The sequence below is a fragment of the Littorina saxatilis genome, linkage group LG9, assembly GCF_037325665.1.
Source record: "Littorina saxatilis isolate snail1 linkage group LG9, US_GU_Lsax_2.0, whole genome shotgun sequence".
NCBI classification, from domain to species: Eukaryota; Metazoa; Mollusca; class Gastropoda; order Littorinimorpha; family Littorinidae; genus Littorina; species Littorina saxatilis.
Genome location: NC_090253.1, coordinates 59,352,556 through 59,377,835, shown reverse-complemented (window position 1 = coordinate 59,377,835; position 25,280 = coordinate 59,352,556). Strand labels below are relative to the sequence as shown.

General features: G+C 46.2%; 1 protein-coding gene and 1 long non-coding RNA gene across 3 annotated transcripts in view; one reads left to right on the top strand and one right to left on the bottom strand.

The window, feature by feature from the left end:
- Nucleotides 1–19,592: 19,592 nt before the first annotated feature.
- LOC138976633 (uncharacterized) overlaps nucleotides 19,593–25,280 on the bottom strand; it is a 7,258-nt gene continuing 1,570 nt past the window's right edge. The window contains exons 2-3 of the long non-coding RNA XR_011459100.1: nucleotides 21,250–21,385; nucleotides 19,593–19,708 (exon numbers count right to left, since the gene is read on the bottom strand). This is a non-coding gene — a long non-coding RNA (uncharacterized lncRNA). The remainder of the gene's footprint in view (nucleotides 19,709–21,249; nucleotides 21,386–25,280) is intronic.
- The window catches only part of LOC138976632 (uncharacterized), a 75,418-nt gene continuing 71,478 nt past the window's right edge, over nucleotides 21,341–25,280 (top strand). Inside the window, exon 1 of one of the 2 annotated variants that reach the window (XM_070349504.1) lies at nucleotides 21,341–21,523. The gene's annotated coding sequence lies outside the window, so the exon portion shown is untranslated. Of the gene's footprint in view, nucleotides 21,673–25,280 lie in introns of both variants that reach the window. The other variant, XM_070349501.1, reaches the window with a different exon arrangement.

Genomic DNA, 25,280 nt, shown 5'->3' with positions numbered 1-25,280 from the left:
TGAGCTACATCCCCGCCCTGACTGAGCTACATCCCCGCCCTGACTGAGCTACACCCCCGCCCTGACTGAGCTACATCCCCGCCCTGACTGAGCTACATCCCCGCCCTGACTGAGCTACACCCCCGCCCTGACTGAGCTACATCCCCGCCCTGACTGAGCTACATCCCCGCCCTGACTGAGCTACATCCCTGCCCTGACTGAGCTACATCCTCGCCCTGACTGAGCTACATCCCCGCCCTGACTGAGCTACATCCCTGCCCTGACTGAGCTACATCCTCGCCCTGACTGAGCTACATCCCTGCCCTGACTGAGCTACATCCTCGCCCTGACTGAGCTACATCCCCGCCCTGACTGAGCTACATCCCCGCCCTGACTGAGCTACATCCCCGCCCTGACTGAGCTACATCCCAGCCGTGACTGAGCTACATCCCCGCCCTGACTGAGCTACATCCCCGCCCTGACTGAGCTACATCCCCGCCCTGACTGAGCTACACCCCCGCCCTGACTGAGCTACATCCCCGCCCTGACTGAGCTACATCCCCGCCCTGACTGAGCTACATCCCCGCCCTGACTGAGCTACATCCCCGCCCTGACTGAGCTACATCCCCGCCCTGACTGAGCTACATCCCCGCCCTGACTGAGCTACACCCCCGCCCTGACTGAGCTACACCCCCGCCCTGACTGAGCTACATCCCCGCCCTGACTGAGCTACACCCCCGCCCTGACTGAGCTACATCCCCGCCCTGACTGAGCTACATCCCCGCCCTGACTGAGCTACATCCCCGCCCTGACTGAGCTACATCCCCGCCCTGACTGAGCTACATCCCAGCCGTGACTGAGCTACATCCCCGCCCTGACTGAGCTACATCCCCGCCCTGACTGAGCTACATCCCCGCCCTGACTGAGCTACACCCCCGCCCTGACTGAGCTACATCCCCGCCCTGACTGAGCTACATCCCCGCCCTGACAGCTACATCCCCGCCCTGACTGAGCTACATCCCCGCCCTGACTGAGCTACATCCCCGCCCTGACTGAGCTACATCCCCGCCCTGACTGAGCTACACCCCCGCCCTGACTGAGCTACACCCCCGCCCTGACTGAGCTACATCCCCGCCCTGACTGAGCTACATCCCCGCCCTGACTGAGCTACACCCCCGCCCTGACTGAGCTACACCCCCGCCCTGACTGAGCTACATCCCCGCCCTGACTGAGCTACATCCCCGCCCTGACTGAGCTACATCCCCGCCCTGACTGAGCTACATCCCCGCCCTGACTGAGCTACATCCCCGCCCTGACTGAGCTACATCCCCGCCCTGACTGAGCTACATCCCCGCCCTGACTGAGCTACATCCCCGCCCTGACTGAGCTACATCCCCGCCCTGACTGAGCTACACCCCCGCCCTGACTGAGCTACATCCCCGCCCTGACTGAGCTACATCCCCGCCCTGACTGAGCTACATCCCCGCCCTGACTGAGCTACATCCCCGCCCTGACTGAGCTACATCCCCGCCCTGACTGAGCTACATCCCCGCCCTGACTGAGCTACACCCCCGCCCTGACTGAGCTACACCCCCGCCCTGACTGAGCTACATCCCCGCCCTGACTGAGCTACATCCCCGCCCTGACTGAGCTACACCCCCGCCCTGACTGAGCTACACCCCCGCCCTGACTGAGCTACATCCCCGCCCTGACTGAGCTACACCCCCGCCCTGACTGAGCTACATCCCCGCCCTGACTGAGCTACATCCCCGCCCTGACTGAGCTACATCCCCGCCCTGACTGAGCTACATCCCCGCCCTGACTGAGCTACATCCCAGCCGTGACTGAGCTACATCCCCGCCCTGACTGAGCTACATCCCCGCCCTGACTGAGCTACAACCCCGCCCTGACTGAGCTACACCCCCGCCCTGACTGAGCTACATCCCCGCCCTGACTGAGCTACATCCCCGCCCTGACTGAGCTACATCCCCGCCCTGACTGAGCTACATCCCCGCCCTGACTGAGCTACATCCCCGCCCTGACTGAGCTACATCCCCGCCCTGACTGAGCTACACCCCCGCCCTGACTGAGCTACACCCCCGCCCTGACTGAGCTACATCCCCGCCCTGACTGAGCTACATCCCCGCCCTGACTGAGCTACATCCCCGCCCTGACTGAGCTACATCCCCGCCCTGACTGAGCTACATCCCCGCCCTGACTGAGCTACATCCCCGCCCTGACTGAGCTACATCCCCGCCCTGACTGAGCTACATCCCCGCCCTGACTGAGCTACATCCCCGCCCTGACTGAGCTACATCCCCGCCCTGACTGAGCTACATCCCCGCCCTGACTGAGCTACATCCCCGCCCTGACTGAGCTACATCCCCGCCCTGACTGAGCTACATCCCCGCCCTGACTGAGCTACATCCCCGCCCTGACTGAGCTACATCCCCGCCCTGACTGAGCTACACCCCCGCCCTGACTGAGCTACACCCCCGCCCTGACTGAGCTACACCCCCGCCCTGACTGAGCTACATCCCCGCCCTGACTGAGCTACATCCCCGCCCTGACTGAGCTACATCCCCGCCCTGACTGAGCTACATCCCCGCCCTGACTGAGCTACATCCCCGCCCTGACTGAGCTACATCCCCGCCCTGACTGAGCTACATCCCCGCCCTGACTGAGCTACATCCCCGCCCTGACTGAGCTACATCCCCGCCCTGACTGAGCTACATCCCCGCCCTGACTGAGCTACATCCCCGCCCTGACTGAGCTACATCCCCGCCCTGACTGAGCTACATCCCCGCCCTGACTGAGCTACATCCCCGCCCTGACTGAGCTACATCCCCGCCCTGACTGAGCTACATCCCCGCCCTGACTGAGCTACATCCCCGCCCTGACTGAGCTACATCCCCGCCCTGACTGAGCTACATCCCCGCCCTGACTGAGCTACATCCCCGCCCTGACTGAGCTACATCCCCGCCCTGACTGAGCTACATCCCCGCCCTGACTGAGCTACATCCCCGCCCTGACTGAGCTACATCCCCGCCCTGACTGAGCTACATCCCCGCCCCTGATCGTTCAATTATTGCTGTCGTTGTTTTCTTCATGTACATGTCTTCTGCGCTGTATGTTTACCGGTAAACAATTAAAATGTATGTTCGCTGATTCCTTTTAGCAATACTAAACGTTTTAATAATGATAACCGCGAAAATATTAGGTAAGCATTCATATCGTTCAATTTGTTGCTTCGTGTTTAAGGATTAATGCTTTTTGTTAATGTATAACATTTTATACGTTTGTATCATGTTAAAAAAAACACACACAAAAAAACAACGTGTGTGTGTGTGTGTGTGTGTGTGTGTGTGTGTGTGTGTGTGTGTGTGTGTGTGTGTGTGTGTGTGTATGTGTGTTTGGTCTGTGTCTGTGTCTGTGTGTGTGTGTGTGTGTGTGCGTGTGTGTATGTGTGTGTGTGTGTGCGCTTGTGTGTGTGTTAACGATTGTTAAACCACTGATGTTTCAGTGCAGAAACTTGATTCCTCCAAAGCGTTTTCGTTTTAGAGAATGTTATAAAGATTATCATTACATTAGTTATGTCTTTTGTGTGTGTGTGTGTGTGTGTTTTTTTTGTAAGAAAAAGAAAATAAACTTTCATCATTTGCAAATCTCTTTTCGACGATCAATTCACAAACATCACGCGCCCAAGGGAGGCCACCTTGTCGATCTGGCCTCATCTTGAGTTGCGGCCCTTTACCCCAGAGACCGAATGCAAAGGATTCAAATTACGACCCGAGGCACGAACGAAACGCGCAAGCGTAAAAGCAGATCAATTGGAACTGGAATTTCTCTTGCTGTCAATTTGTGTCGGAAGAAACGGAACCCCGAATGCCTTCCATGACCAGCACACATTCGTTTGTTCTGCATGGGGTTTTTGTTTAGTCTTCGACGGGCGCTGTGGCGGGGTGGTAAGACATCGGCCTCTTAATCGGAAGGTCGAGGGTTCAAATCCCGGCCGCGGCCGCCTGGTGGGTTAAGTGTGGAGATTTGTCCGATCTCCCAGGTCAACTTAAGTGCAGACCTGCTAGTGGCTTATCCCCCTTCGTGTGTACACCCAAGCACAAGACCAAGCCGTGCGCACGGAAAAGATCCTGTAATCCATGTAAGAGTTCGGTTGGTTATAGAAACACGAAAATACCCAGCATGCTTCCTCCGAAAGCGGCGTATGGCTGCCTAAATGGCGGGGTAAAAACGGTTATACACGTAAATTTCCACTCGTGCAAAAATACGAGTGTACGTGGGAGTCTAAGCCCACGAACGCAGAAGAAGTCTAGTCTTCGATCTCCCTGCCTTTTTGCCGCCGTCGACAAGCCACTTCCCCCCACCCCCCTCAATCCACCCTACCGTCTCTATCACCATCTTCCTCCATTTGCCGCAGAATGTGTCAGAGCCACACCATGCTGGCGTTCTGTCTTTTGCTGCGTCTCTCTGAGATTCCCACTCACTCTGTCTTTTGCTGCGTCTCTCTGAGATTCCCACTCACTCTGTCTTTTGCTGCGTCTCTCTGAGATTCCCACTCACTCTGTCTTTTGCTGCGTCTCTCTGAGATTCCCACTCACTCTGTCTTTTGCTGCGTCTCTCTGAGATTCCCACTCACTCTGTCTTTTGCTGCGTCTCTCTGAGATTCCCACTCACTCTGTCTACGGAAAGCATTACCAGGAATTATCTGCTGTGCGTTTGTGTTTGTCTGTGTGTCTGTGAGTCTCGACAGTTGTGTGTGTGTGTGTGTGTGTGTGTGTGTGTGTGTGTGTGTGTGTGTATGTGTATGTATGTGTGTGCGTGTGTATGTGTGTGTGTGTGTGTGTGTGTGTGTGTGAGTGTGTCAGTGTGTGTGTCTGAGTTAAACTGCTTGTAGCTATGTGTCAGGCTGATTATGACTATACGTCTATTTGTGTCTTTGTGTGTGACTGTGTGGGTGTCTGTATGTCTGTGTGTGTAGCTATAGGTGTGTCGGTCGGTTTGACTGTCTATCTGCCTGTGTTTGCCTCTGTGTGTGCGCGTCTATCAGCTGTCTGGACTTAATTTGATCTTTAAACAGGTGTGCGAGAGATATTCAAGTTTTACGCCCTCCGGGTTTAGATGAGATACACAAGTGTATGCGTGTTTAGGTGGTATCAGCCATCTGCACTTATGGCAGAATGACCGAGGTCTTTTACGTGCCACCGTGGTGACACGGGGGTGGGAGATGGATACCGTCTCTGGGTCTGCACATAAGGTTGACCTGTGTCCGTCCCGGCCCAGATCCGAACCAGCGACCTTTCGATCACAAGTCCAGTGCTCTACCACCTGAGCTACCCGGGCCCCCTAAACAGGTGTGCACGAGCATCCGGGCTTACAAAGACGTGAGCACACAGGTATGCATGTATGCACACGAAATCCATGTCTGTGGACATAATTACCCACTCCATAATGACGACAGGAAATGTTGCAGAGGAAACACTCATTTCCTGAAGCCCAGGGAGGAAAGCTCATTATTCCGTCGTCTCGGATGTGGGCGGGGATATAGCTCAGTTGGTAGCGCGCTGGATTTGTATTCAGTTGGCCGCTGTCAGCGTGAGTTCGATCCCAGGTTCGGCGGAAATTTATTTCAGAGTCAAATTTGTGTGCAGACTCTCTTCGGTGTCCGAACTCCCCCCCGTGTACACTACATTGGGTGTGCACGTTAAAGATCCCACGATTGACTAAAGGGTCTTTCCTGGCAAAAATTGCTTAGGCACAGTTAATAATTGTCTACCTATACCCGTGTGACTTGGAATAATAGGCCGTGAAAGGTAAATATGCGCCGAAATGGCTGCAATTACTGGCCGTATAAAATTTCATCTCACACGGCATCACTGCAGAGCGCCTAGAACTGTACCCACGGAATATGCGCGATATAAGCGTCATTGATTGATTGAATCATTGGCTACCACTGCGCCGCTCCCTACGACGTCGTCATGCATCCAGCCCCAGCCACGCGTGAATCCTCAGACAGTTAAGGTGGTTGCCTAATTGAAGTGAATCTTTTACCCGATAGACAATAAGATTGTTACTTACAGCAATATTAGTTTTGGACACAAAGAAGAGACTGAGTACACCATTTTCTCGTCCATTTTATGTCGTACAAAGTTTCTCTCCCCCCCCCCCCACCCCCATGCCTCAATATAATATTACTTGCCATAAGTTAACTGTCATGTGTTCGCTTGATTTTAGGAATCTGGATTTTTGCAGTTAAACTGTGCCTTGACTTGTCTAGTTAAAGAACAGGTCATATTCTTTTTCAGTTACCAAGATGAGCTGCAGAACAAAAGCAAGTAAAGAATGAATTTATCTTGCCGTTGTTTACATTAGCAAGATCTAGATCAGCACTTTTCAGCACGTGTACGGAAACGTGTGCGGGTAACGTCATCAAATCTAGTTTTTATGTCACCCGTTTGCCAAGATCTGCAGTCTTGGTGGGAGCAATACAACGTATGCATTTGCAACAATGGAGAAAAAAGGTAGTCACGGGTGACGCAATTTCTACACCTTTTACGTACAGGTCTTTGCTACACGTTTGATCATCTAGAACGCTGTGTTGTATACTTCACGTTATAATCGTTACGCAACAACGATCCCTTTAGTCATTACTGACACGTATAAACACATTTAGTGGCTGGAATGAAGGACTTCCTTCGCTTCTTTGCGTGTCTGCCCACCTCAGCAACACGTACCATTCTCTCAAAGTTTAGACGGCGTGTGACCTCCCGTGCGGCAGGGATACAAACTACCACATTACATTTACGCTCAAGTTGCGAACACAGAAGAGGAAAAAACCCAACCCAAACGATTACCCTTAAAACAACTTATAAAAAAAACCTAGGCAATTTCCTTTAAGTAGTTTCACGCCGTCAAGACGAAGGGAGAAGATGGAGATTTCAGAGGACCGCGTCCCATCTCCCAGTGTCATCAACGCGATCACAGAATCGATTTTATTCTCCCCTTCTCTCTCAACTTCCATTTTCTGGCCGCATAGAAAGCGCCGATGTTTTGTTTGATTGTCCAAGACCCTTTGGTCGGAAGACAGTTAAATTCTGAGCAGAGACTGTCTCTTCTACGGAGTAGTTTTTCAAGGGGTTTGTATGCACCGTATTTGATAGCTGCACTTTGGGAGCGCGTGATGAGCTTTTTATCTATTATTTCATTTCTTGTGTCCTATTCGTCGTTGATTTATGTTATTATTATTCATTTATCTGTGTTTTTCATTTATCTTTTCTTTTTACATTTAGTCAAGTTTTAACTAAATGTTTTAACATAGAGGGGGGAATCGAGACGAGGGTCGTGGTGTATGTGTGTGTGTGCGTGTGTGTTTGTGTTTATGTAGAGGTTACATGCCGAGTCTCAGTGATTATTAAAAATAATGGTCGAAGTTAGCGGATCATGAAAAATGCGAGCTTCAGCGAGCTTTTTCATGACCGCGAACTGAGACCATTATTTTTAATAATCACTGAGACGAGGTGTGTAACCTCTTTATTCCCCCTTTCTTCAGTTATTCAAAGAAAACAGGAGTTTTTGTGCGAAAGTTTGATCGAATCCGAATCACTCAACCAGTCAACCTGCGCAGGCGATCGATTAATGCGCGGTTGTATAGTTCCGTGCAAATCATTCCATTCTGTTAACACTTCTTGTCAGTTTCCCTGTTTTAGACTAAAATCAAGTACACAGATAAGCTGTTATTCTGCTGTGGCGGTAAAGGCAGATATTGTGTGTTCTGTTTATGTTTTAGTATCGCTAAAGATAATGTTCTTTCGTCAAATGGGACTAGCAGACGAACTTTTGCACCCGTGTTCCAACGTTAATTACTGTATGAAGTTCAGTTTTTTGGGGAAAATAGTGTATGAAACCGCTTTATGTTGTTTAAATTGATGAGATGTGTGCATTTGGTTGCGTGTGATCTGTTTATAAAATGAAATATTGTTGAAAACTGACCGTCGGATTGCAGTCAGTGTTGTCGAAGAAACTGCGTTAAAAGAAGGGGAACTACTCTTGTCGGCAAGAGTATGAGTTACTTGCCTTGGGAATTTGCTTGTGATGAACGGTGTGTGCACAGCAGATCTATATTCAGAAAACAACCGAACTCATGGATTTTATATGGAGATTCATGTGTTCAGGCCTGTAGTTGTTAATTTAAATGCGGTATGTTTGTATTGTTTGCTCCAGAGATGTATATTTCGTACGTATAGAGCGTTTTGAACTTTTCAGTCGCAAAAGTAGTACCAAAACAGAACAGCTTCTCAACCCATTGCACTATCGAGGATTCAGGCTGTTGCTGACTCGTTATTTGTTTGGTTGCTGGGTCATTATCGAAAAATAACTAGCTCTACAAGTTTACAGAGGTAAAGAGGCAGAGGGGGGAATAAGTGTGTGTGTGTGTGTCTGTCTGTCTGTCTGAGTGTGTGTGTGTAGAGCGATTCAGAGTAAACTACTAGACCGATCTTTATGACATTTTTTCATGAGAGTTCCTGGGTATGATATCCCCAGACATATTTTCATATTTTCAATAAATGTCTTTGATGACGTCATATCCGGCATTTTGTAAAAGTTGAGGCGGCACTGTCACACCCTCATTTTTCAATCAAATTGATTGAAATTTTGGCAAAGCAATCTTCGACGAAGGCCGGACTTTGGTATTGCATTTCAGCTTGAAGGCTTAAAAAATAATTAATGACTTTGGTCATTAAAAATCTGAAAATTGTAATCAAAATTAATTTTTAACAAAACGATCCGGGTGAGAGAGGGGTAATACTGTACGATTCTGCGTGTATGATAGACAGTCTGCGTGTTCGTCGTTGTCTTTAGAAAATGTTATTTCAGTGGCGGAGGTGTGAGATAAGAAGTGGGAAGGGGGAAAGGTTGGTGGTCATTTGGGAAAAGGAAGGAGAAAGAGGGGGGGGGGGGGGGGGGGGGGGCGGCGAGATAACACTATTTTTGTGAGCCGTTAATAACATGACCAACTGCGAAACGTATCCTTGAACATTCAAAAGAGAAATAGACGGTTTATGAAAGAGTGGATTCTCGTTTTTTTATTGAGGCAAACTTTCCACACACGCTCCATGTCCACGTGTTTCAAACACACCCCTCACTAGTGATTGGCCTTTAATATTACGCGGGAAAGTGTGCCCGAATATATACAAGAAAGAATATTCACTCCTTCACAATCACTTGGCGTATGGTTTCTAAAACTGTGGACACAAATTGCATGTAGTCAGTCAGTGTTACAAAACCCATACAGTTATTTATTTATAGTCCCCACTCTTCTCCACTAAGTCAGTTTTGAGCGTCAACAATCTTAACGGTTAAATTAAGTCGAAGATTTGGGCAAAGTCTGGAGCGGAGACTATCAAGCAACTTTTTTTCACTTTGTGTGTGTGTGTGTACGTGTGTGTGCGCGTGTGTGTGTGTGTTTGTGTGTGTGTATGTGTTTGGTGTGTGTGTGTATGTGTGCGTGCGTGCGTGCGTGCTTGCGTATGTGCATACGTGCGTGGCTGCGTGGCTGCGTGCGTGTGAGTGTGTGTGTCTGAGTGTGTGTGTGAGGACAGTCTCCAAGAGATTGTGTGAAAGCACCAGCGAGACTTCCATAGGTCCTTCACGTGCCACTCAGCCCCCAGTCCTGTGCCTTCAATTGTTTCTGCCTTCTCCACGAGGCTTTATGTCCTGTCTGCTGGCATTTCATGCGGAGATCGATTTGCTTCTTGATGATGATTTCTTCTCTCTCTGTTTTTGTACTCGTAGTCTTCTGCTTGAAGGATAACAAGGGGGAGGGGGAGAGAGAGGACGGGGGGTGGGGAACGACAGGAGAGAGAGAGAGAGAGAGAGAGAGAGAGAGAGAGAGAGAGAGAGAGAGAGAGAGAGAAAGAGAGAGAGAGATAAAGAGCGAGAGAGAGCGAGAGAGAGGGCAAAAGAGAGAGAGAGATCGAGAGAGAGCGAGCGAGAGAGAGGGAGAGAGAGACAATGACAATGACAATGACAATGACAATTCTTTATTTTACGAGGGTAACAGAATAAGCATTGGTATACTTTTTTGCATCTGGCCCTCGCCCTAAAGAGGGACTAAATCTACTATAATAACTACTACTACATACTTACATAATTAGTAAAACAGTATAAGTTTATGTACATAAGTGCATTATATGAAACATTGTAGTTTATAAATGTTCATGACAAGGTGCAAAGCAAAACTTTGCAAGTCAATTAGAGTCAGAATACTATGCAATAGTACATCAACTCTGTAAGACAATGGATATTATGCAGAACATCATAATTTCGTGAACAAAACAATAAATCAAAAGTGAGTGACTGTGTCCCAAAGGACATAACAATCAAGAATATACTATTTTCATTAAATGGGATATATATTTGTTTTTGAAAGAATCTGTGCTGTAGCTTCCCGTAAGGCATTCGGAAGAGCGTTCCAGAGACGGCCACCTGAATAAACTAGACTAGACTTAAATAAGTCTATCCTAGGAAGAGGAGTGTTAAATTTCATAAGGTGGTGTGAATTCTTCAAAGAGAACTTTGAACAAATGGTTTGGGGTAGAGTTTCGGATATAATTTTATGCATAAAGATTCCTTTGTTAAAAAGCAGTCTTGACTTTAGAGGTAAGATCCCTTAATGTAAGCATATGTAGTCTAACTCTGTGAGGGTAGTGTGCTTTAGTAATACTACTTTTAGCGCTCTTTTATGTAATCTGCTGAGTGGTTTTAAGGAATTTTCACTTGCGGAGTCCCATAGAGTGGATGCGTAATCAATAACAGATTGAATATGAGCAATGAAGAATAACTTTCTGGTTTGGCAGTTCAGGAAGTGTTTAATTCTAGATAAGAGATACACTTTCTTAGACACCACTTTACTAAGTTGCTCTATGTGGGTTGACCAAGACAAGTTGTTATCGATATTAACACCCAGCAGTTTGTGATGGTCGACTTTTTCCACTATTTCACCATCTATCATTAAAGCAGGACCAGCTGAACAAATATTCTGGCGTTTTTGTCTTGTTGTTATGACCATATATTTGGTTTTCTTTGGGTTAAGAGACATATGGTTTAGTTCAGTCCACTCTGTCAACTGGTTTAAACTCCTTTGAAGTGATTCTGATAAGCGAGTTACATTTGTGTTGCTGGAGTGAATTGTGGTGTCATCTGCAAAAAGTTCACATACATTTTGAATATGTAGGGGGAGGTCATTAATGTATATAGAGAAGAGGAGGGGTCCTAAAACCGATCCTTGTGGTACACCGTATTTTACTTCTTGCATGCTCGACGCCGAGGCGTTTGTTAGTACAGTTTGTTGTCTGCCGGTGAGAAATGAACTAATAAGTTTGACAGTTTCGATTCCGACGCCATACAATGCGAATTTTCTCAGTAATAACGTGTGATCAATGACGTCAAAAGCTTTAGCAAAATCAACAAAAATGGCACCACAGAATTCATTGTCGTTTATTTTCTCCAGCCATTGATCAACAAGAGAAACTAAGGCAGTATGGCAGGAATGGTTAGCTCTAAAACCCGATTGTTTAGGGTGAAGTAAATTGTTTTGGTTAAGATGCATTAGAATATGTTTGTTAATGTGTTTTTCAAGTGGTTTTGATAAAACAGACAATATTGAAATTGGCCTATAGTTTGATGGGTCTTTTTTATCACCTGATTTAAACAGAGGAATGACTTTAGCCTGTTTCAGGGCGACTGGGAAATAATTTTTGTCTAAACAAAGATTATAAAGGTAAGTGAGTGTTTCAGAAATTACAGGGGCTGACAATTTAAGAATCCTACCATCGAGGCCGTCGATTCCCCGGGAGCCTGTTTGCTTAAGGTGTGTAAGTGCGTAAAAAACTTCAGGTACTGTAAGTAGAGGAATATTCGCTTGACTTGAAACTTGTTTCGACTCACAATATTCTTCTAACACTTTCAAATTGTTCAAATTGGATTTGTCATTTGTAATAATTTTTTCAGCTATTTTAGAAAAAATATGTGTTTAAATCATCAGGGGATATGTCCTTAACACAACTTGAATGACTGGCAATCGTTTTATTTGTAAGTTCATTTATTGCTTTCCATATATTCTTTGAATTTTGCTTTGATGACGCTAGGTCATGAAAGTACTTAATCTTTTTTGTTCGTTTAAGTGAGTTTACTTTATTTCTCTGTTCTCTATACTCTGCTTCCTTGCCAACTGATTTTAAGAAATCACGATGGCCAATAGCATCTTGTAATTCAGTATCAAACCATTTAGGTTTTACTATTTGCTTGACTCTCTTAATTCTCCACGGGGCATGTTTATCGTATATTTCTGTAAAGACATTTATCCAGTGTGTTATTGCATCATCAGGATCCGTATAATTATAAACATCAGAGAGAGAAGAATTACTTAAGTCTACAAGAAAAGCGTTCTCGTTAAATTTAGTAAAGGAGCGGAGAGAGAGAGAGAGAGAGAGAGAGAGAGAGAGAGAGAGAGAGAGAGAGGTTGGAATGTTTTCCCTGGCCATGGGATAGGTAGTAAATCACCAAAGCCGAGAAGCAGACTATCTAATTAAAACGGAGAAACAGATGTTTTGCTGCCCACGCCTCTCTCCACCTCTTTCCTGTTACATAAAAAGAAAACCAAGAACAGAATGAAGTCGAATACGGCTACTAAAGCACTGATTTTCTAGAAGGAATAAAACTGATTAAAAGCTAGACATGTAAGAGCGAATCCGCTATAGACAGACTGACAGACAAGACAGACAGACAGACAGATGGACAGTTGGACAGACAAACAGACACACGCACACATACACACACGTACATACACACAAACACACATACACACACACACACATACACACACACACACACACACACACACACACACACACACACACACACACACACACAGCAATAGAGAGAGAGAGAGAGAGAGAGAGAGAGAGAGAGAGAGAGAGAGAGAGAGAGAGAGAGACAGACAGACAGAGAGAGAGAGAGAGAGACAGAGAGAGAGAGGGAGAGAGAGAGAGGGAGAGGAGGGGGTGAGGGGGGAGAGATTAGGACAACAACATGCTAATCCCCCCTCCAACCCCCCCCCCCCTCCTCCTACCCCTTCACCCCCACCGTCTTTCCCTCTTCCCCTGGATGACCCTGGCTTCCTGCAGCTTACGTAAGCAACAGCTGATGTGATGCTTTAAAGCTTACCTTGGCGACCTCATCGTCTGAGCATTCTGTGAGCAAACAACCAGCTTCCATCAATCACACCGACCACAGGCACGTGATACTGCGCCGCTGTTATCAGCATGTAAGAATATAATACGCTCAGATCATGCCCCATGACTATCAGCTGATAAGTATGGAACAAGCATATTGGGGGTGAAAGGCTAACTCGTTAAAAGTAATTGCCTGCAACGACTGATATCATACCGAAGCTGGAAAATCTTTATTCTTTTGAGAAAAAAGTTTTACGGTCTTTCTCTTCCCCCCCCTCTCTCTCTCCCTCTGTCTTTCTCTCTGTCTCTATCTCTCTGTCTCAGTCTCAGTCTGTCTGTTTGTCTGTCTGTCTGTCTCTCTCTCTCTCTGTTTCTCCCTCTCTCTGTCTTTCTCTCTTCGTCTCTCTCTCTCTCTCACTCTGTCTCTGTCTCTGCCTCTGTCTCTCTCTCTCTCTCTCTCTGTCTGATACAGACACACACTCACACACACACGCACACACACACACACACACACACACACACACACACACACACACACACACACACACACACACACATCGACTTTCAGCAGGCCTCCGATTGACTGACAGAACAGCCATTTATGCTTGCAGCTAACTTCACTGAAGCAGAGAGGACTTTAACCGGACATGTTCAATATGCTACCAACCGTAAGCTGAAAATGACGGAAACTACATCGATTAAACAGTCAGACGCACCGGATCATGTTGCCGGTGACATTTTCTTCCCGCAGGTAGAACTTAATCGCTACCCTTTTAGAAACATTACTGTGACTGAGCATGAGACTGGCTTCCTACGAAAAACTCTGTTTTCTGCAGCAGCGTGGTTTAGTGCTTGCAAAAGAACACCGGTTTCTATTCAGCGGTGGATATTTGCCACCATAGTCGCATTTTTGTCAAGTATTTATTTATGTGTTTTTGGGTTGTTGTTTTTGCGACAGGGCGAGCAGATTTTGTGTAAGAAGAATTTGCAACATGATATGAATCCGCAGGCTGTGTAAGTTTTGCTTGCGAAAACTAACGCTTGTGACCATTACTGCAGACTTTGCTTTGCAGCAGTTCTTCCTGCCCATATGCAGGCGTTTTTTAAATTTTTTTTTACTAAACATTGGGATCGTTGTTAGCTTACGCGTCCTGACTACATGTCGTCAAACATTAAAACACGATCATGTGGCTGTAGTTGTCGTTGTCGTTGTTGTTGTTGTTGTGGCTGTTGTTGCTAATTTCTGTTTGTTGCTTTGTTCGTTTGTTTTGGTTTATTTAGTTTTTTGAGAAGTTTTGTCCTTTCAAATGCATGACAAGAAAGCAAGCAATTGGGAAGTAGTGGGAACAAGGTACACATTAATGTGTCTATGCTACAGATTACCCAATATTGACGGACTGTGTGATGATATCTTCTGCTATGGTCTGTTGAGACAGTGATATCAAAATCGAGACAGGAGGTCGAGATTTTGATATCACTGTCGAAACAGACCAATAGCAGAAGATATCATCACACAGTCAGTCAATGTTAGATATATTGCTAATTCTCTGGACATTTTGTATTTACTGTAAAGAAATTACAAAAGTATTTGTCTCAGTTTTGGCTGTTCCATATCCCTCCCTCTGATTATTATTTCTTTTTGTTCACTCTTTTGTTGTACTTTTCAGTATTTAAAAATGTCTTTTCTTTGAAAAAGTCTTTAGTCACTTGCTCAACTAAATTCTGGGATCATTACATTTTCATATAAATTTGCCGTTTGTTTTTAAATTTAGGTGTTTTTGTTTTTGAAGTGGGGAAGCAATAAAGAGGTCGTCGATATCAAAACTGATAATGTCGTCGATATCACTTTTACAATGAGCTCAGTTTTGCCCAATTGACCAATGGAAATCCACGTAACATATGAAATAGCAATATAAGGGAATATTCCCCTTTGTGTCTAGCTGTCTGATAAAAAGAATACTCACTAAGGATCATGCGCCTGTGCATAGACGATTTGCTATTTTGTTTGTTTGATTGTTTGCTTAACGCCCAGCCGACCACGAAGGGCCATATCAGGGCGGTACGATTTGCTATTCTGGCACTAACTGTGATAAACTGTTGAAACAATGCATGACAGTGGAATGTGCGGGGTGATCGAAGCAATATTTGTAAATTCTCACATACATCTTCTTTCCCGAGTACCCTACCCTCCCATCCTCTCCCCATTGCCCATACCCCACCCTCTCGACTCGCTTTTCCTTGCAATTGTTCTTGGTTTGATTGTCTCCATGTTTTGGTCGTAGTTTTAGCAGGGACAGATTGCAAGAACAGGCGTCATCCAAAAGTCGCCATCCCTGAACAATAAAGATCGTTCGTTCATTTTTTCATTCGTTCGTTCGTTCTGCCCCATCACTCCCCCCACCCCTACCCCCTTCTCTACATCCCGTTCCCACACCCACTTCCCATGCAGTGTCGCACTTTTCCTCACGGTTGTCAATTTCCTTGTGTCACGCACCTCATTTGTCAAGCACGTGATGTTGGCGCAAGCATGACCCCGCTATGCAAAAGGTCACACAAGCGCTGATGATGATGAGGAAGATGGGTGGAGTGGGGCGGGGTGGGGGTCTCTGCGATTATGTGCGTGTGTGTGTGTGTGTGTGTGTGTGTGTGTGTGTGTGAATTTATTGTGGTGTGTGTGTGTGTGTGTTCATTTGTATTTGTTTCCCTGTCTGTTCGTGTACCTATGTGTGCATGCTTTCGTTTCTCTCCATAACGCTATATCTCGGCCTTCGAACTCTCCGAATACCAGACCGCAAACGGTGCCAACATAAAGAGCCACGTACACCCTAATGAGAAAAGTGTGATAGCTCTGTTCTACAGCTTATTGGACTCTCTCTCTCTCTCTCTCTCTCTCTCTCTCTCTCTCTCTCTCTCTCTCTCTCTCTCTCTCTCTCTCTCTCTTTCTCTGTAACTCTCTCTGTCTCTTTCTTTGTGTGTGTGTGTGTGTGTGTGTGTGTGTGTGTGTGTGTGTGTCTCTCTCTCTCTCTGCCCCCCCTCTTTCTCTCCGTCTCTCTCTCTCTCACTGCCCACATTTTGTCTTTGTTTATCTCCCAGGTTTCTACTCAATCTCGAGCTTAGCCCAATCGTTAGCACATACAGGAGAACGTACACCTTAGTAAACCCAGTGTGCGTGCCCGGAGCTGAGTACTAAGGGATATTGGATGCAAAAAGAATGTGTTGGTTAACACCCTTATCCCCACTGTCTGTCTCACACCGGCCAAACTTTACCGATTTTGGTTTTTCTCTGGATCCATTCCCAGTAACTCTTCCTAATCTTCTCCAGTGTTTTCAGCGTTTATCTCCCTTCCTTCGTGTGGCGTCAATCCATATTCCCGTTACTACGTTACTATTTTTAGAATGTCACTGCACTGTCCAGAATGCTTTCATTGCACCCGTAAGTTGTCCTTACTGTAAAAGTGAAAAGGTCGAATCAATTTATCGCCACGCGAAAAATACACTGTCATCTATCTCTATATATTTATAGATATAAATATACATATATATATATATACGGCTTCTCTGTGTGTGTGTGTGTGTTTGTGTGTGTGTGTGGGCAGTACCTGTGGATTGTAGAGTTCTGTTTGTGATGTGGTCTGGCGGCTTTGGTGTGTCTGTATGTTCAGGCCTTCCTTCGAGAAGCCATAACAGTTATTCTCAATCCCGTTTGAGTGGACTTCGCCTTCAAAGGTGATTGTGGTGAACCGCCACGCTGTCTGTCTCTGTCTCGCGATTCACCCCGGCGAAGCCGGGTATTCCTCTAGTATATATATATATATATAGATATGTCTCTCTGTGTCTGTCTGTCTGTGTCTGTCTGTCTGTGCCTGTCTGTATCTGTTGTCTGTCTGTCTGTCTGTCTCTCTCTCTGTCTGTGTCTGTCTGTCTCTACCTCTGTCTGTGTCTGTCTGTCTGTCTCTACCTCTGTCTGTCTCTCTCTCTGTCTCAGTGTCTCTTTGTCTGTCTGTCTGTCTGTCTGTCTGTCTGTCTGTCTGTCTGTCTCTGTCTCTCTCTCTGTCTGTCTGTCTGTCTGTCTCTCTCGCTTTCTCTCTCTCTCTGTCTGTCTGTCTGTCTCTCTCTGTCTGTGTCTGTCTGTCTCTGTCTGTGTCTGTCTGTCTGTCTCTACCTCTGTCTGTGTCTGTCTGTCTGTCTCTACCTCTCCCTCTCCCTCATTCTCTGAATAATTATGTTCCAAGGACAGGTTCGAAGATTAGGCTACGCCTAAAACCTTTATTCGCATGTAATAAAGTTCTGAGTTCTGAGTTCTGAGTTCCCTCTCGCATTACTCCTCTTAAAGCAAAGCCGAACATTGCAGACATGAAATAGCACACACACTCTTATGAAACCCGCCAAGTACCCAATACTGGGGCTTATTGGAATTCTTCTCTCTCTCCCTCTCTCTGTCTGTCTATCTGTTTCTCTCTGGCTCTGTCTGTCTGTCTCTGGCTCTGTCTGTCTGTCTCTGGTTCTGTCTGTCTCTGTCTGTCTTTCTGTCTCTCAACTTACCTTCAAGCAAAGCCGAACAGTGCAGACTTGAAATAGCACGTGTACGCACTCTCATGAATCCAGCCAAGTACCCGTTTCTGGGGCTTATTGGAATCCCTCTCTCTCTCCCTGTGTGTGTGTGTGTGTGTGTGCGTGTGTGTGTGTGTGTCTCTCTCTCTCTCTCTCTCTCTCTCTCTCTCTCTCTCTCTCTCTCTCTCTCTCTCTCTCTCTCTCTCTCTGCACACAGTGTAATGAAAGCAGCCAAATACCCAATACTGGGGGTGATTGGAAGCAAAGAGGAGCACTCCTGTTCTTGCCGTCTATAAAACTGTCACCTCTCCCACACACAACTACTACTTCAGTCGATAATGGACCGTGTACGTGTCTGAACTGAAAGCAACGACGATGTAGGTTGTTGTCGCTGGTGTTGGTGGTGATAGTGTTAGCGTGGTTGTGGTGGTAGGTGTAAAACGTTGTTGGTTTGAGAAAATACAGCCTGGGGTGGGTGTCAGATTCAAACTCATACCGTGCTCAAGTGTGTATTAGTGTGTGTGTAAGTTTGTACCAAAATACTGAGAATCTTTTGTATTTGACATTGTTGCAGTATTGTGAAGTTTCTATTTCTTTGCGAGTATTTATTCTGAGGAAAATGTTAGCTGTAAACTCCTCTTTTATTGCCTACGAAAATAGAATGTTAAAACGTTAATCCAAGTTGTGTTCAACGCCGTTGTGATGTTGTGGCAGTAGATGAGAGTTTGCAAGTGTTTTCGGCTGAGGACACTTTTAGAAGTAAAATCTACTGATTTGTGTCTGGAAGCATTTACGGAAAGAAAAATTAATAAAGTAGATGTTACCCCAGGTTGTCTTCAACCGTGTTACAAAACAACACCAAAAACTGTGTGTGTGTGTGTGTGTGTGTGTGTGTGTGTGTGTGTGTATGTGTGTGTGTATGTGTGTGTGTGTGCGTGTGTGTGCGTGTGTGTGTGTGTGTATGTGTGTGTATGTGTGTGTGTGTGTGTGTGTGCTTGTGGATGTGGGGCGGGGGGGGGGGGGGGGGTCTATTTTGGGGGTATCCGTATTGGAGTGGCTTGCACGTGATACCAGTAAGAACAATCTTTAATCCCCAAAAGTACACTAAATAGCCGGAACAAACGTGGACAGTTGGAATAAAAGAACACGCCTTTAAAGTGGGCTTTTTTTAAAGCAACAAGTCGTGTTTGGTTTCTTGCCTTGTTTTCTATTTTGTTTTGTTTTAGTCAACTTTAGCCGTACTCAGAGCTCTAATCGCCCAGTCCGATTGCATTCAGTAATACTTCGCAATGACATGCTCGCCTTGTCACAATTTGCACGCTGAATTACGACTTTCCTTGGTGCAAGTGTTTCTCATTTTCTGATAACGTATCTAATGCTTCTGCTCTGATAAATGTCTGAAGTGCATGGACAAGGAATTGACAAGGAAGTGTGCGAAGCTGTAAAACAAAACCATGCGCACTTGAACAAAAGGTTTCCTTTTTCCTCGAACCATACGATGACAAATACTTTTGCAATCTGCCTTTTACAGTGACAAGGTCCTAACACACACATACGCAGGCACGCACGCACTCACTCACGCACGCACGCAAGCACGCACGAACGTACGCACGAACGCATGCACGCACACACACACACACCGTACGCACGCACGCACGCACGCACGCACGCAAGCACGCACGAACGCACGCACGAACGCATGCACGCACGCACACACACACACACCGTACGCACGCACGCAGGCACGCACGCACACACACACACACACACACACGGACGCCCGCACGCACGCACGCACGAACGCACACACAAACACAAGATTCCTCACGCATTTAATTTCCCAGTCTTTGAAACCCACTGAAGCAAGAGTGCTGTCGTCCTTGGAACGGTGATACGCTGTAAGCATCTGCCCGACTTGGATCTTGAAATGCCTACCAAACAAACAGCCAACTAAAGCCAGTAAACTAAATGCTACTGTAATGATATACACGGTGTGTCATGCATGCACTGATTCTGCTTCTTTGTTGGAGCTCACAGTAACGAAGGTAAACGACATGATGTGTCAGAATGACACGGCTCACAACACAAGGATTAGTTCGCTTTTAGGTGCTGTTGAAAGTACGATCAAGACATAAGGCCAAAAAAAATAATAGGTGTGGTTACGGTAACATAGCCCCCAAAAATAGGGTAGGAAGGTAGGCAATCACTTTTTTTAAAACTTTTTTTTCTTATGTGTACTAATTAAACCTACTTGACAGGGAAATAAGTGTGCGACTCAGGCGCTTTCGCTTTCATTGCGTTTTCTGCACTCGTTTTCTTGTTTTTGTGTGTGTTTTTTTGACAAATGTAATAGAAAGTTATAGGGTCGGCCCCTAAAAATAGGGTAGGTCGGGTTACCGTAACCACACCTATTTTTTTTTTAGGCCTAATTAAAAAAAACAATACACAAACAAACAAACAAACAGACTAACAAACAAACAACAAACTCAAGTTTTATCAAGGACATCGCATTCATTCTACACATCTACTGTCCACCCCCACCCCCCACACACGTGCACATACACTCTCAGTCTATTACACACACACACGTGCACATACAATCTTAGTCTATTACACACACACACACACACACACACACGCAAGCACGTTCTGTTTCCGTGCCGTTGCGAAGCGACAAGATTTTGCGCAGAAGCATGAGCTACAAAAGTACAAGGCATTTTTTTCTCACACCTCACCAAGGTAATGGCGAAAGATGTGTACTGCTACCTGTATTCTGAACACTGGTTTCGCACTTCGTGCACAATAGTTCGTCGAATTTACCGCATGTGTTTATGTGTGTGTGTGTGTGGGGGGGGGGGGGGATTGGGTGGTGGGGGGTTGGGGGGCAAAGGGTGGGTTTGAGAGTGACATTACATTGGACAAGACAAGACACGTCAGAACACCAGATACGATTCATCAGGGTTCAGTGCACAACAAACAGCCTCTAGTACTAGCGGTTAATGGTTATACAGTGGTGTACAGTACTAGCGGTTAATGGTTATACAGTGATGTACAGAGATCAAAGTTTTGCATGCAATGGACAAACAATCAAAAGTTTGTCCACTGATTCTGTGCCTGTCCCCCCCCCCCCCCCCCCCCCCCCCCCGCCCTCATCCGAATTCGATCTTGAGCTGGGCTGAATTTAATGTTTAGATAACACTGTCAGCCTAAGTTGAGACGTTCTCGTTGATTTTGGTGTGGCAGTGGTTGTTTTTGATGATGATGACGACGACGGCGACCACGACGATGATTTCAGGAGAAACAAATTTCCTTGAAATGCCTCTGTCGCATTTAGCCCTGCTTAACACTGTAGTCACTATGGAAATTCAATAAACTGGATAAAAAAAACGTAGACACAACTCATTATCACTATACAAGTAAAGCACGTTTAACTCTTTCATAGTGCGAACAACCTTGGTAAATATCGACTCACACGACCGACGCGGCCGCGCAACTGAGTGTCGTCTGCTTCTTCCATTTTCAGTGCGGGACTGCACTCACTCGCGGTTCGTCTGCTACGTCGAGTGCTGTGCAGAAACAGTGACGAATGCTAGGGAGCGCCTCCGCTGCTGCAGAAAACCCATCGGTTCTTGACAATTATGACTTCACACTCTCCCACAACCTGCCGTGCATGCTGAAAGGGTGCAGTTTGTGCTGCGTGAATTTTGCGAAAAGTGTTGAGTCATCTTTTTCTTCGAATTTTATCGGTGCGTTTCAGTGGTTGGATTAGAAGTGTTTTGTGACTGCTGTGAAATGTTATTGTGAAGTTTTTCTGCGTTGCAAACATAAAGAAGCGGATTTAAAAGCAGTTGACAGGATTACTCCACAAGATTTAAGTTGCCCCGGCTTGATTGGGGTAAGTTTTAGACTTTTTGCTGTGGATTTTCCCAACTGTTTATTCTTTTTTTAATGTATTTAAAGTTGACCTGACTCATCGCTTTAGGGCTGTTTTATTTTGTCTCTTAATCTTAAGTGTTATTTTACGTGCATTTGCATGTGTGTTTTGCGTGCGTGCGTGCGTGCGTTCGTGCGTTTGTCCGTCTGTCAGTCAATCTGGCTGTCTGCATGGCTGTGTAATTTTACAATTTGTATTCGAAATTCACCGTACTTGTTAAACTAACCCGTAAACAGAAATCTAAATGTACACAAAACAAGAACATGGTGCAAGTGAAGGTCACAAGAGCGTAACAACTCTTTAAAGAAAACCATTAACATAAAGCGATCTACTCACAGCTAAGAGTTGAACAGACTCGTGAGGAAAAATTGCAACCTTCAACCAAAAGGGTCTTGTACATGGCGATCTTAACAACAGGTAGTAGAGAACGCTATGGTCTTGTACAAAACTCGAATGCATACGTGCTACTGCTAGGAGGCCCTGGCTACATGGAAACATTCACATGCAGCTATCGGAAGGACGTCAGCCAGGCGTCAGCCAAAATTAACTTCAGGCTGAATGTTTTTCCGCCAATTTTAAGCGGTATAATTATCTTGAGGGAGAAAAGCATGTCAAGATTTTGCATCTGAAGCAGATTTGTGATTTAATTCGATCGATTTGACCCCAAATTAAATTTATTCGATAGCTGCCTGAGGTATGACTAAAAGCCCCAGGGGCTCCGTGCACCTGGATTTGACAAGTTCAGTACCTTTAAACGATGGTCTCATCCTATGAAAAAGCCGGTGTAACACGAAATTTTTACTCCACGAAAAATTTACTCCGGAGTAAAAATGTCGTACGAAATTCTTACTCCGAGTACACCTTTCGTACGAGAAAAGAACTCCCCAAGGCACGACAAAATTACTCCCTCCACGAAATTTTGACTCCCCAAATGTTTACTTCCAGTAAAAATCGCGTACGCGAAAATGGGATGCGGGCGAAGGGATAATGCCAATATGTGATCTCGCGCAAACGAATGTCGCGCTACCCTCCCTCCACCCCTTCCACCGCCAAGACTAACAGGGGACAAGGGAGTAACAATTTCGTACACCTGGAATGGGAAGTTAAATTGCTCGTGTTAGGGTGAAGTAATGTATTCGTTATTTTTTTGTCAGGGGAGTAATATTTTTGTACGAAATTTTTACTCGGAACTCACCAGTCGTGGGGAGTAATTTTCTCGTGTAATGGGGGAGTACTTGTTTTCGTAAAGGGAGAAACATTTTCGTACGAAAGTTTTACTCCGGAGTAAAAATCTCGTGGGAGTAATTTTCTCGTGTTACACCGGCCTGGACGAACCGATGGTGATCTACAAGATGGCTCTCACGAAAAGGAAGGCATCTTAAAAACTCTTAGATTGATTGAAAATGGTCGAATATAGACAAGGCAAGACTAGGCATGGTAAAGCCAAGCCGGAAATCCCTGGGGGTATGTGCAAAGTAAATAAATAACAAGAACAATCAAAACAACAATCAAATAGATATTTGTGTGTGTGTGTGTGTGTGTGTGTGTGTGTGTGTGTGTGTGTATGTGTGTGTGTGTGTGTGTATGTGTGTGTGTATGTGTGTGTGTGTGTATGTGTGTGTGTGTGTGTGTGTGTGTGTACACGTGTGTGCGGGAGGAATAAATGTGAGACAGAAAACGCAAGAGAAAAGACAAAATGCGCAAGAAATATAATGACGTCATTAATCATCATAACAATTCATTACACTGTATATCACGTGCTGTCATTCCATTCTTTCCATACCATCCCGAAGAAGGCAGTTACATGCCGAAATATTGATTATAGATATAAACGTACCTTACCTGGTTACTGGTGTGTTTTCTTTTTATTCAAATAGATATGTATGATAATGAAACATATCACACGTAATCGATTAATATTCTCATTGTGATAACACAGTCACGATCTCGGTACGTAATAGCTCTGCGACTGTTAAGCACGAGTACACTCAAAAAGAACAACAAAACACAAACATTTTTCGCAGAACAGAATTCAATGTAAAACAGTATTAACGGCCGAACCGTAAGGGCGGGACCGGATATATATGAATATTTCAAACACCGTAAGTGCAGCTCAGTTTTACACACAGATCACAGCGTGTCAGAAAGGAGCGAGTCAAAGACACCAGGGACATTCCGGGAAGGTCAGCAAAACAATCATTGCGTGTGTGAGTTAAGGGCATGCTATACCATTCAGCTTTTTGCCATGCGACTCTTCACAAAACAGTTGCAAATGTGTGCGCAGGTACCCCCGAATCACAATAGGTCACGGAAGTGGCATGCCAACTTGTTATTATGAGCTTGTGAACGGATGACATTTTATTGCGTTATATACTGTTCAAAAAAAGAAACGCATAGCTTGTAATATTTGGTTAATTTAGTTATATGGCTACAAGGATATCCACCAAACTGCAGAAAATGTTTATCTGGTCGTCGACCTTTCGTCCATTGCCACAAGTGAGCTCTGCACGTGACGCATGCGTTATCAGTGGCTACAATGTCAAAATTGCTCATTTGGCATGACCAATCGTCATGCTTCAGTGTAATCTCGTGAAACTCGGGGAATATTGAGCTCTCACCATGTCTTCCAAAACCCATAAAAGCGGATTGTTCGCCACAAAGAAATCAGACGACAATTCAGCGACGAAAGATGGCCCGATTGAGCAGAGAAGACCGCCAAATTGCATTGGGTCGTTTACAAGCAGGCCAAAGTCAAAGTGCAATCGCCAGGCACTTCCACGTGTCCCAGAGCACCATCAGTAGACTGTGGGTCAGGTTTCAAGCCACTGGCTCCGTTGCTGACTTGCCACGAGCGGGAAGACCAAGGGCGACAACTGCTGCTCACGACCGCTTCATACGGCTCCGCCACCTCCGGAATCGTTTCCTGTCGGCCTCATCTTCTGTCCAGGCTCTCCCCGGGCCACACCGATTATCGGACCAGACCGTGCGGAACCGCCTGCATGAAGCTGGTTTGAGAGCTCGCAGACCTCACAGAGGAGCTGTCCTCACCCGCCGCCATCGCCAGAACCGAGTGCAGTGGGGCAACCAGCACCTTCGCTGGACCGTCCGGAATCACTGGAGACACGTGTGGTTCAGCGACGAGTCCTACTTCGTGCTCCAGCGACATGATGGTCGGAGGAGGGTCTACTGGAGAGTAAACGAACGTTACGCGCCCAACTGTGTGGATGAGGCACCCGTTCATGGTGGTGGAGGCGTCATGGTGTGGGGGGCGATCAATACCGCTGGAAGGAGCACCCTGGTGCACGTCCAAGGGCGCATAACTGCCCAGCGATACGTGGAGGAAATTCTGCGCCCACACGCCCTTCCTCTTCTGGCTGACCAGGATGCCATATTCCAGCAGGACAACGCTCGCCCGCACACAGCACGACTCACCACCCAGTTCCTCACCGACCACCATGTCCAGGTGCTTCCCTGGCCATCCATGTCGCCAGACATGAACCCGATAGAACACCTCTGGGATGAATTGGACAGACGTGTGCGCAGGCGAGAAGAAGCGCCGGCAAATCACC